The sequence below is a fragment of the Miscanthus floridulus genome, chromosome 15 (genome assembly GCF_019320115.1).
Source record: "Miscanthus floridulus cultivar M001 chromosome 15, ASM1932011v1, whole genome shotgun sequence".
Lineage (NCBI taxonomy): Eukaryota > Viridiplantae > Streptophyta > Magnoliopsida > Poales > Poaceae > Miscanthus > Miscanthus floridulus.
In genome coordinates this window covers 29,261,700-29,272,657 of record NC_089594.1, presented here as the reverse complement: position 1 = coordinate 29,272,657, position 10,958 = coordinate 29,261,700, and the positions used below count along the sequence as shown (strand labels likewise).

General features: G+C 40.0%; 1 pseudogene; it reads left to right on the top strand.

The window, feature by feature from the left end:
* The first annotated feature begins 233 nt into the window (after positions 1 to 233).
* On the top strand, positions 234 to 2,956 carry LOC136507280 (citrate-binding protein-like; annotated as a pseudogene).
* Positions 2,957 to 10,958: the final 8,002 nt, after the last annotated feature.

Genomic DNA, 10,958 nt, shown 5'->3' with positions numbered 1-10,958 from the left:
CTCAAGTTTTACATGTATTAAGATGTACTGCGTCTTTTATCCCGAATAGAATCACTCTACCGGCTAGATCTATGATCTAGTGATACTACAGGCACAACACCTCACAGTCTCAGATCACAAAGGCCAGCTTAGCAGAGCTGCAGCAGAGGCAACTGTCACGTCAGCTGCATATGCCGATGGCTTCTCAGGCTCTCCTTCCTCTCCCTTGGCTTGCCAGCTGTGTTTGTGTCTGCATGGTTGCAGTAGCCTTGTTGGCGCCGCCGTCGCCGGCGGCGGCTTCACGTGCCGCAAGGGCCCCTGTCCGCGGTGTCGACCCGACGGTGGGGTTCACGGAGGTGAAGCTTACTGAGAGCAACTTCGAGCTGCAGCGCCCCTACGACGTGCCGAGCGGCGACCGGTACAGCTTCCACGGCGGCGTCCGGCAGCTGTAGGTGCTGTCCTCCGACAAGCCCCACGATCGCAATAGCCACACCAGCCCCAGAACGGAGATCAGGATGACGGTAAAATTCAAAGATCGATGATGACCTCTAATCACCTATACTCTGTGTGATAACTAGTTACCTCTTGTCGTGTAGATTAGCACTGCACAGCACAAGAAGATTTTGATTGGGTGTTTTAATCTGTTTCTACTTTCTAGGGCTACGACTACTCTTCTGGGGTGTGGCAGTTCGAGGGCTATGGCTACGTGCCCTCCGGCACGACGGGGGTGTCCATCATGCAGGTGTTCGGCGCCGGCGCCCACGCCACGACGCTGATGCTGCACGTCTACGACGGCGCGCTGCGGTACTACGACCGGCAGTTGGAGGAGGACGGCATCTACGACCGGTGGTTCCGGCTTAACGTGGTGCACGACGTGGGCGCGTCCACGGTACGGCGATGGCGTCGTCGACGGCGTCGAGAAGCTACGGGCGCCAGGACGCGGCGGCGACTCACACTACTTCAAGTTCGGCATGTACACCACTGCTTTTGTAGCAACGCCCCCCCCCCCCCCCCCCCCCCCCTTTTAAGGGTTGGCTCAATGTAGAGCTGTCCATACAAATGGTGGTCAAATGGGCCGCACCTATAAATCTATTTGTAGAGGCTGCTGGTATTATTAGTCGTCTCTATAAATGATTCAATTTGTAGGGGCGGCTCTATATCCAGCCGTCCCTATAAATCCGATTTATAGGGGTGACCTACAAATAAACGCCGAACATTAAAAATTAAGCACTAAAATTTAAATTTTTTCAAACGACCTCGGATGGAGAAATGATCAAAATAAAAGTTGTAGATCTCAAAAAGTTGTGAAACTTTGTTGTTTACAACTTTTTTTATTTGAAATTATTTACTGCTTCAAAATGTTGTTTGAAATTCAATTTTGAAATTGTTGAAGAACTATGATTTCTCTTTTTAATCTCTGGCTAAAAGTTGTAACTAGTCTTTCTCCCTCATACTAACTTAAAATTTGATGATTTTTTTCTAAAATTTTCTAAAATCATTCTCTATCAAATTATTGTGTTCTTATATCTATTATTTTATCCATCTTTTCACGTGACTGTGTTTTCTCTCTTTGAATTTTGAATTTCAAAAAATAACAACTCCAAACATCATTTTAAAACAGTAACTGATTCTAGCTGAAAAGTCATGAGTATAAAAGTTCTATAACATTCCAAGATCTACAACTTTTGTTTTGGTCATTTGTTTATCTGATATAGTGGTAGTAATATTGTTCATAAATTTTACATATCCCTCTGATAGTTTATTTTGGTCATTTCTTCATATGACAAAGTGGTACTAACATTGTTCATAAATTTTACATATCCCTCTTATAGTTTCACAAACTATAAGAGGGATATGTAAAATTTGTGAACAATGTTACTAACATTATATCGGATGAATAAATAACCAAAATAAAAGTTGTAGATGTTGGAAAGTTATAGAACTTTATAGTTAATAACTTTTCGATTTGAATTAATTTTGTCAACGTTAACTACGTTTGAATTTCTTAAATTTGAAATTTGGATTTTTCAAACGACCTTGGATGGAGAAATAGCCAAAATGAAAGTTGTAGATCTAGAAAAGTTATGAAACTTTGTAGTTAACAATTTTTTGATTTGAAATCAGCTTGTCAACGGAAACTATGTTTGAATTTTCAAAATTTTGAAATTTGAATTTTTAAATGACGTCGGATGGACAAACAGCAAAAACGAAAGTTGTAGATCTCGAAAAGTTATGGAACTTTGTAGTTGACAACTTTTTGATTTGAATTCATCTTATCATATAAAACTATGTTTGAATTTCTCAAATTTGAAATTCAAATTTTGTAAACGACCTCGGATGGTGAAACTACCAAAATGAAAGTTGTAGATCTCGAAAAGTTATAAAACTTTATAGTTGACAACTTTTTCATTTAAATTTATTTAGGACCTCAAACAATCAATTTATGCTCGGTTTAGTATAATACGTGGGAAACCAAAATACAATACAGATACATTGAGTATCGGGTGGAGTGGTTAGAGGAGGAAACGCGCGAGCCCGAGGTCACAGATTCGAACCCCGACAGTCGCGTAGCGCTTGATTTTACGCGAAAAAATGTGCGACTTGTGAATTTCTGGAAAATAATTTGTAGGTTCTGATCGGTTGGGGTCTCCCTACATTGAAAAAAAATTCATATTTTATTTGTTTAGAGTCGCGAATTTCTAGAAAATAATTTGTAGGAGCGACTCAATATTCAGCCGTCTCTATAAATAGTAAGCCGCCCCCTACAATTCCGATTTATAGGGGCGGTTGGTCAGCCGCCCCTGTAAATCTATGATTTGTAGCTATCATTTGGTAGGGGCGACCGGTAAAATCGCTTCCACAAACTATCTGGAGCCACCACTGCTAATCGTTTCTTTAGTAGTAGGCGCAGAGGTACGTCTCCAGCTGCATGGAGTCGCGCTGGAGGAACGTCAGGATGATTAGGAAAGATGATTGATTGATGGTTTCATAATTCTTAGAGCCGCCAGCAGCTCAGCCGGGTTTATTAAATTTGCAACAGATTGTCTAATATAGATGATTATATTGAGTGTTCTTGGAGTATATGCATTTGCGCATGTTTAGTGCATGCTTGTATTTTATCATGATTATATATAAGTTAAACTTGTCATCAACTCAAAAAAAGTAATGGTGATATGTTCTTTGGCATTCTTATTAGTTTATTATGATATCTGTGCATGTGTGATTGTGAAGATGATGTAATCATCGTTCCTTAACTTCCTTCCATTGTTCAGTAGGCCTATTGAGGAAGGCAATCTTTTCTTTTATCCTTTTCTCCTTACGGCTTTATTTAGGCCTATATCTTTATCAATATCTATATCAATATCAATATCTATACCTAATACTAAATAGGCAAAATTTCTATCACCTATAATTTTTCGTCCAACCTAATCACCAGTACTTTATCTGCATCTAGTCAGATTTTGTTTCGATTTCCATCTTTATTTCTTCTTGGGCTACTTTGTCTTTTTTTCCTCCGTTTTTGGAACGTAGATGTTTTCCAGGTGAAAGCTCTAGTTTGGTTTTGGTGAATTGATGAAACCCTAAGTGCTAACCTAGTTTATCAAGTGATCATGAGATAGATAGCACATTCCAAGTGGTGAAGCAAATGAAGATCATGACATGATGATGGTGATGCCATGGTGATGATCAAGTGCTTGGACTTAAAAAGAAGAAAGAGAAAAACAAAAGGCTTAAGACAAAGGTATAAATGGTAGGAGATATTTTGTTTTGGTGATCGAGATACTTAGTGAGTGTGATCACATTTAGGATCGATAGCCGTACTATTAAGAGGGGTGAAACTCGTATCGAAATGCGGTTATCAAAGTGCCACTAGATGCTCTAACTCATTGCATATGCATTTAGGATCTAGTGGAGTGCTAACACCCTTGAAAATATTTGTGAAAATATGCTAACACATGTGCACAAGGTGATACACTTGGTGGTTGACATATTTGAGCAAGGGTTAGGAACTTCACTGGCGGAGTGTCCGCCCGTAGAGTGCGGATAGTTCGACGGTGCCACCGGCACCCTAAACTCAGGTGAACGTGGTCACTGTAAGTGACCGGACACTAGTCTCTAAAGGACCGACGCATCCGATCAGTAGCAGCAGAAGGAGCGCAGCGTCGATCATCGACCGGACGCTGACGCTGAAACGACCAAACGCTGGTTGGCTATGTTTGGTCACACTGACATGGTCATGCACAGGGGAAACACCAAGTGACCGGACGCTGGGTGAGTCCGGACGAGCATGACCGGACGCGTCCGGTCGTGAAAAGTCGTCTCTAGAAGCTTACTAGAAACGACCGAACGCTGGAGTTCAGCGTCCGGTCACTTTGAGCTGCTGCGTCCGGTCATCACTTGACCGTTGAGATCGAGCGATCAACATTTGAAGAGAGGAGACATGTGGCACGCATCACGTGACCGGACGCTGAGGTCCAGCGTCCGGTCACCCCGTGTTGTGCCCAGTGAAAGGGTACAATAACTCTATTTCGTGGGGGCTTCTATTTAAGCCTTATGGCCGGCTCAAGCTCACTCTCTTGACCATTTACATTGACATAGCAACCTTGTGAGCTTAGCCAAAGCCCTTCCACTCATCTCCATCATTGTTTCATCATCTTTGTGAGATTGTGGGAGAATCCAAGTGCATTGCTTGAGTGTTTACATCTAGAGGCACTTGGTATTCGTGTTTTGCCGTGGGATTCGCTTGTTACTCTTGGTGATTGTCGCCACCTAGATGGCTTGGAGCAGCAAGGATCGTCGAGCGGAGGTTGGTGATTGCCTCCAGCTCCGATCATGGTGATTGTGAGGGGTTCTTGACCTTTCCTCGGCGGAGAGCCAAAAGGTACTCTAGTGGATTGGTCGTGGCTTGTGTGATCCTCATCTTGTGTTGGTTGTGCAGCACCCTATTGAGGGTTTGGCATATGAAGCCAATTAGCGCATGAACCTTCAAGTGAGTGGATCGCCACAATGAGGAGTAGCTTGTCGGTAAGCAAGTGAACCTCGGTAAAAAATCATTGTGTTCATCATTTGATTCTGAGGTGATTGGTCTTCATTGATATTCATTCTTGTGATTGATTGGCTCCTTCCTCGACATGGTGGTATAAACAAATTGCGCACTCTCTTTACTTTACCGCAAACTAGTTGTCAAGCTCTTTAGTGTAGCTAGTTGTGAGAGCTTATTAGTTTGGTTAGTGTGGCTCTTTAGTTAGCCTTTAAGAGCATATTAACTTAGTGTAGTGTCATAGCTTTTGTGTGAATAGAAACTATATAAACTAGAATTGTGGTAGGTGACTTTCTATTTTAGTAGGCTAGCACAACATTTGCTTCGCCTTATAATTATCTAACCAGTTTGTTAAGTGTTGTTATAGAAATTTTTAATAGGCTATTCACCCCTCTCTAGCCATTAGGACCTTTCAAGTGGTATTAGAGCCGAGGTCACCATGATTTGAGGCTTAACAACCTTCTGTGTAAAAATGGCTCAAATCAACAACACCAAGAAGCCACCCTAATTTGATGGCACAAATTATCCATATTGGAAATCAAAGATGACCACACATATCAAGTCAATCAATATAAGAGTGTGGAAGGTGATAGAAACCAAAATTGAGATTGAGGATCCGAAGAATCCCACCACGGCTGAAGAAGTGCTTCTCCAAAACAATGACATTTGCTCTAAGTGCCATTCATGATGTAATTGATGAGAGAACATTTGAGCAAATCAAGAATATTGAGATGGCTCATGAGGCTTGAAAGAAGTTGAAAGAATCTTTTGAAGGCACTCAAGCCGTGCAGGGTGCAAAGGCATACATTCTCAAAGAGAAGTTTGCAAGCTTCAAGATGAAGGAGGATGAGAGTGTGTCGGAGATGTTTCATAGGCTTCAAGTGCTTGTTAATGATCTCAAAGCACTTAGAGAAGAGGTGATGGACAAGGACTTCTCCCACAAGTTCTTGAGATGTTTGCCTTCAAGATTTGGCACATTGATCACTATTCTAGTGAGGAGTGGTTTGGACACCATGACCCCAAACCAAGTGTTAGGAGATATAATGACCGATGATACATATAGAGATGATTATAAGAAGGAGAAGAAAGATGAAAAGAAAGATGAGAAAAAGAAGAGTGTGGCATTCAAGGCCACATCATCCAAGGGCAAGGCAAAGCAAGAAACATCAAGTGAAGATGATGGCTCATGGGATGATGATGATGATGAGAAGATGGCTCTCTTTGTAAAGAAATTTGGCAAGTTCATGATGAAGAAGGGCTACCATGCTAGAAGAAAGAAGTCTTCATCCAAGAACAAAGAAGAGTCAAGAAGGTGCTTCAAGTGTGGAAGCAAAGATCATCTTGTTGCTCAATGTTCATACAATAGCGACAATGATGATGACAACAAGAAGAACAAGAAGAAGGACAAGAAGGAAAAGAAAGAGAAGAAGGATAAGATGACCTTCAAGAAAAAGAAGGGTGGTTCATATGTGGTCACTTGGGATAGTGATGCTTCCTCAAGTGATGATGATGATAGTGATGATGACAAGACCACCAAGAAGAAGACACTTGCAAGCATTGCTATCAATGAGAAGCCTTCTCTCTTCGACACTCCATCATGCTTCATGGCTAAAGCCACTAAGGTACAAACTTGTGATGATGGAAGTGATGATGAACATGATAATGAAAATGATAGTGATAGTGATGATGATGAACCTACTAAAGATGAATTATTTGACATGCTAGAAGATGCCAAAGAACATTTTGACATTAAGAGAAGGGAATGCAAGAGCTTGAATAAGGAGGTAAAAGCCCTTAAGCAAGCCCTTGATGAGCTCAAAGCAACTCATGAGAGGCTAGAGGAAGCCCATGAGAAGCCTGGCAAAGCCCATAAGAAGCAAGTTTTGGTACCTAAAAAGAATTGATCTTCTTTTGTATGTCAATTACAAAGCCGGAGGAAGGCATTGGGTTCTTGATAGTGGGTGCACTCAACACATGACCGGTGATGCAAGAATGTTCAACTCAATCAACACCAATGGCAATGATGGTTATGATAGTATCACATTTGGTGACAATGGCAAAGGCAAGGTCAAAGGGCTTGGTAAGATTGCAATATCCAATGAAATGAGCATTTCCAATGTGTTGCTAGTAGAGAGCTTGAACTTCAATTTGCTATCCGTGGCTCAATTGTGTGATCTTGGATTCAAATGCATATTTGGGGTAGATGATGTAGAGATCATAAGTGTAGATGGCTCTAACTTGATCTTCAAATGCTTTAGATATGAGAATCTATACTTGGTTGATTTCAATGCTAGTGAAGCTAGATTATCTACATGCTTGTTCACTAAGTCTAGCATGGGTTCATTATGGCATAGAAGGCTTGGTCATGTTGGAATGAAACAATTGAATAGATTGATTAAGCATGACTTGGTTAGAGGCTTGAAAGATGTTGTGTTTGAAAAGGATAAGCTTTGTAGCTCTTGTTAAGCTAGAAAACAAGTTGGAAACACCCATCCTAAGAAAAGCATGATGAGCACTAGTAAAGCATTTGAGTTATTGCACATGGATTTATTTGGGTCAACACAATACACTAGCATCAGTGGTAATAAATATGGCTTTGTGATAGTAGATGATTATACTAGATACACATGGGTATTTTTTCTAGTGGACAAAAGTGATGTGTTTGCAACATTCAAATCATTTGTCAAGGACATTCACAATGAGTTTGAAACAACCATCAAGAGAGTTAGAAGTGACAGTGGTAGTGAGTTTAAGAACACTAGAATTGATGAGTTGTGTGATAAATTTGGAATTAGACATCAATTCTTGGCTAAGTACACTCCACAATCAAATGACCTTATTGAGAGGAAGAATAGAACACTCATTGATATGGCAAAGTCTATGCTTAGTGAGTACAATGTGAGTCAATCTTTTTGGGCCAAAGCTATCAACATGACTTGCTATTGTAGCAACCGCCTCTATTGTCACCCATTGAAAGAGAAGACACCATATGAGCTCTTGAATGGTAGAAAGCCCAACATTACATATTTTCGGGTCTTTGGTTGCAAATGCTATATCTTGAAGAAAGGTACTAGATTGGGCAAGTTTGACAAGAAATGTGATGAAGGATTCCTACTTGGTTATTCCACTACAGGCAAAGCATATAGAGTTTGGAATTTGGATAGTGGTACTCTTGAGGAAGTTCATGATGTTGAATTTGATGAAACCAAGGGTTCACAAGTAGAGAATGAGAACTTAGAAGATGTTAGAGGCATTCAACTTTCAAATGCCATGAAGAACATGGATATTGGTGAATTGAGGCCTAGACAAATGAATGATGATGAAGATGATCAAGTGCAAGTGATCTGCAACTCAAATGTGCAAGATGATACAAATCAAGCTAGTACAAGGGGCTCTTATGATAATAAACAAGATCAAGTGGCTAGTACATCATCTCAACCCAATGATCAAGCAAGTGCAAGCAATCAAGTTCTAATCCTCCAACCAACCAATATTGCAAGGGATCATCCATTGGACACTATCATTAGTGATATTTCTAGAGGTGTACAAACAAGATCAAGATTGGCTTCATTTTGTGAGCATTTCTCAATTGTGTTATCCATTAAACCAAAGAAGATAGATAAAGCATTGAAGGATGTTGATTGGGTCAATGCTATGCATGAAGAATTGAATAACTTCACAAGAAATCAAGTATGGGAATTAGTAAAGAGACCAAAGGGACACAATGTGATTGGAACCAAATGGGTCTTTAGAAACAAGCAAGATCAAGATGGGATAGTAGTAAGAAACAAAGCAAGATTGATAGCACAAGGCTATACACAAGTTGAAGGTCTTGACTTTGGAGAAATATATGCCCCGATTGCTAGATTGGAAGCTATTAGAATCTTGCTAGCCTATGCTTGTGCCCACAACATCAAGCTCTATCAAATGGATGTTAAGAGTGCATTTCTCAATGGTTACATCAATGAAGAAGTATATGTTGAGCAACCTCCCGGTTTTGAAGATGATAAGAAGCCTGACCATATGTACAAATTGAAGAAGGCATTGTATGGCTTGAAGCAAGCACCTAGAGCATGGTATGAGAGATTGAGGGACTTCCTACTCTCTAAAGGGTTCATGATGGTCAAGGTTGACACCACTCTTTTCATCAAGAAGATTGGAAAAGATTTGTTTGTGTTGCAAATCTATGTTGATGACATCATATTTGGATCAACCAATCAAGATTTTTATGATGAGTTTGGAAAGATGATGGCTAATGAGTTTAAGATGTCTATGATTGGAGAGTTAAGTTACTTCCTTGGTCTTCAAATCAAGCAAATGAAGAATGGTACATTTATGAGTCAAGGCAAGTATATCAAGGACATGAACAAGAAGTTTGGCATGAGTGATAGCAAGGCCATTAGCACACCAATGGCAACTTGGATAGTGATGCAAGTGAAAATATGGTGGATCAAAAATTGTATCGATCTATGATTAGAAGCCTACTCTATGTGACCGTATCAAGGCTGGATGTCATGTTTAGTATATGCATGTGTGCAAGATTTCAAGCCTCACCAAGAGAAAGTCATTTGAAGGCTACTAAGAGAATATTGAGGTACTTGTAGCATACACAAAATGTTGGTTTGTGGTATCCCAAAGGAGCAAAGTTTGAACTAGTTGGTTACTCCAACTCGGATTATGCAGGATGCAAGATTGAAAGGAAGAGCACCTCGGGCACATGTTAATTATTGAGAAGATCACTTGTTTCGTGGTCATCAAAGAAGCAAAATAGTGTTGCATTATCAACCGCCGAAGCCGGATACATATCCATCGGTAGTTGTTGTGCACAAGTACTTTGGATGAAGGCCACTTTGTGTGACTTTGGAATCAAGTTCAAGAAAGTAACATTGCTATGTGACAATGAGAGTGCAATCAAGTTGACCAACAATCCGGTTCAACATGCAAGAACAAAGCATATTGATGACCGCCACCATTTCATAAGAGATCACCAACAAAAAGGGGATATTTGCCTTGAGAGTGTAGGCACCGAAGATCAACTTGCCGATATATTCACCAAGCCATTGGATGAGAAAAGGTTTTGCAAGCTAAGGAATGAGTTGAACATATTGAATTTCTCAAATATGTGTTGATGCAACCCCACTTATATGACATGCCTCTCCTTCGAGCAATCCAAGGTAAAAGTTGATTGGCATGGCATACATCCTTGCTAAGGACTTGTTTAGTGCATCTAGACATCTTTCACATTTAATAGGCTCATTCATGAAAATCAAATGAATTTAATGATTGTATGATACCACTATTACTTCTATGCTTATTTTGATCTAGTGGTAGCACATGACATATTTGTGGGCTTATAAACCTAGTGTTTGATCTAGAAAATGAGCTCTAAGTGTTTAACTCAACTTGGTACAAGATAACCCTTATTTGGAGGTATGAAGAAGCTTGTCCTTGGATCAAACCAAGTTAAATGTCTTTGGCAAGTATTCTAGATTGAACCAAATTTGGGAAAATGATCCTCACCCCATTGATTGACTTTGATAATCTCAACCTATCTATTTTTTAACCTTTGTGGTCATTGATGACAAAGGGGGAGAAAAACAAAGATATTAGTGATATTCATACATGAAAAAACAAAGATATTAATGTACTAAGATGGTGAAAAGACAACAAAGGGGGAAAGAAATAAAGATATAAGTGATAGGGGGAGAACTTGACATAGGGGGAGAGATTTGGCAAGAGATATGACAAAGGAAAGGGATCAATTAAAATTTTGAGCACACAAGTAGGGAGAGCAAGCTCATGAACTTATATGATGCATTTCAATGTGCATTTCATATATTTGCTTGCATGGCACAAGTTTTAAATTTCAATATTCATGCTTGTGTGGTGTATGCTAGTTATAGGTTTGAATGATGAAATGAAAATCTAGCATGCATAA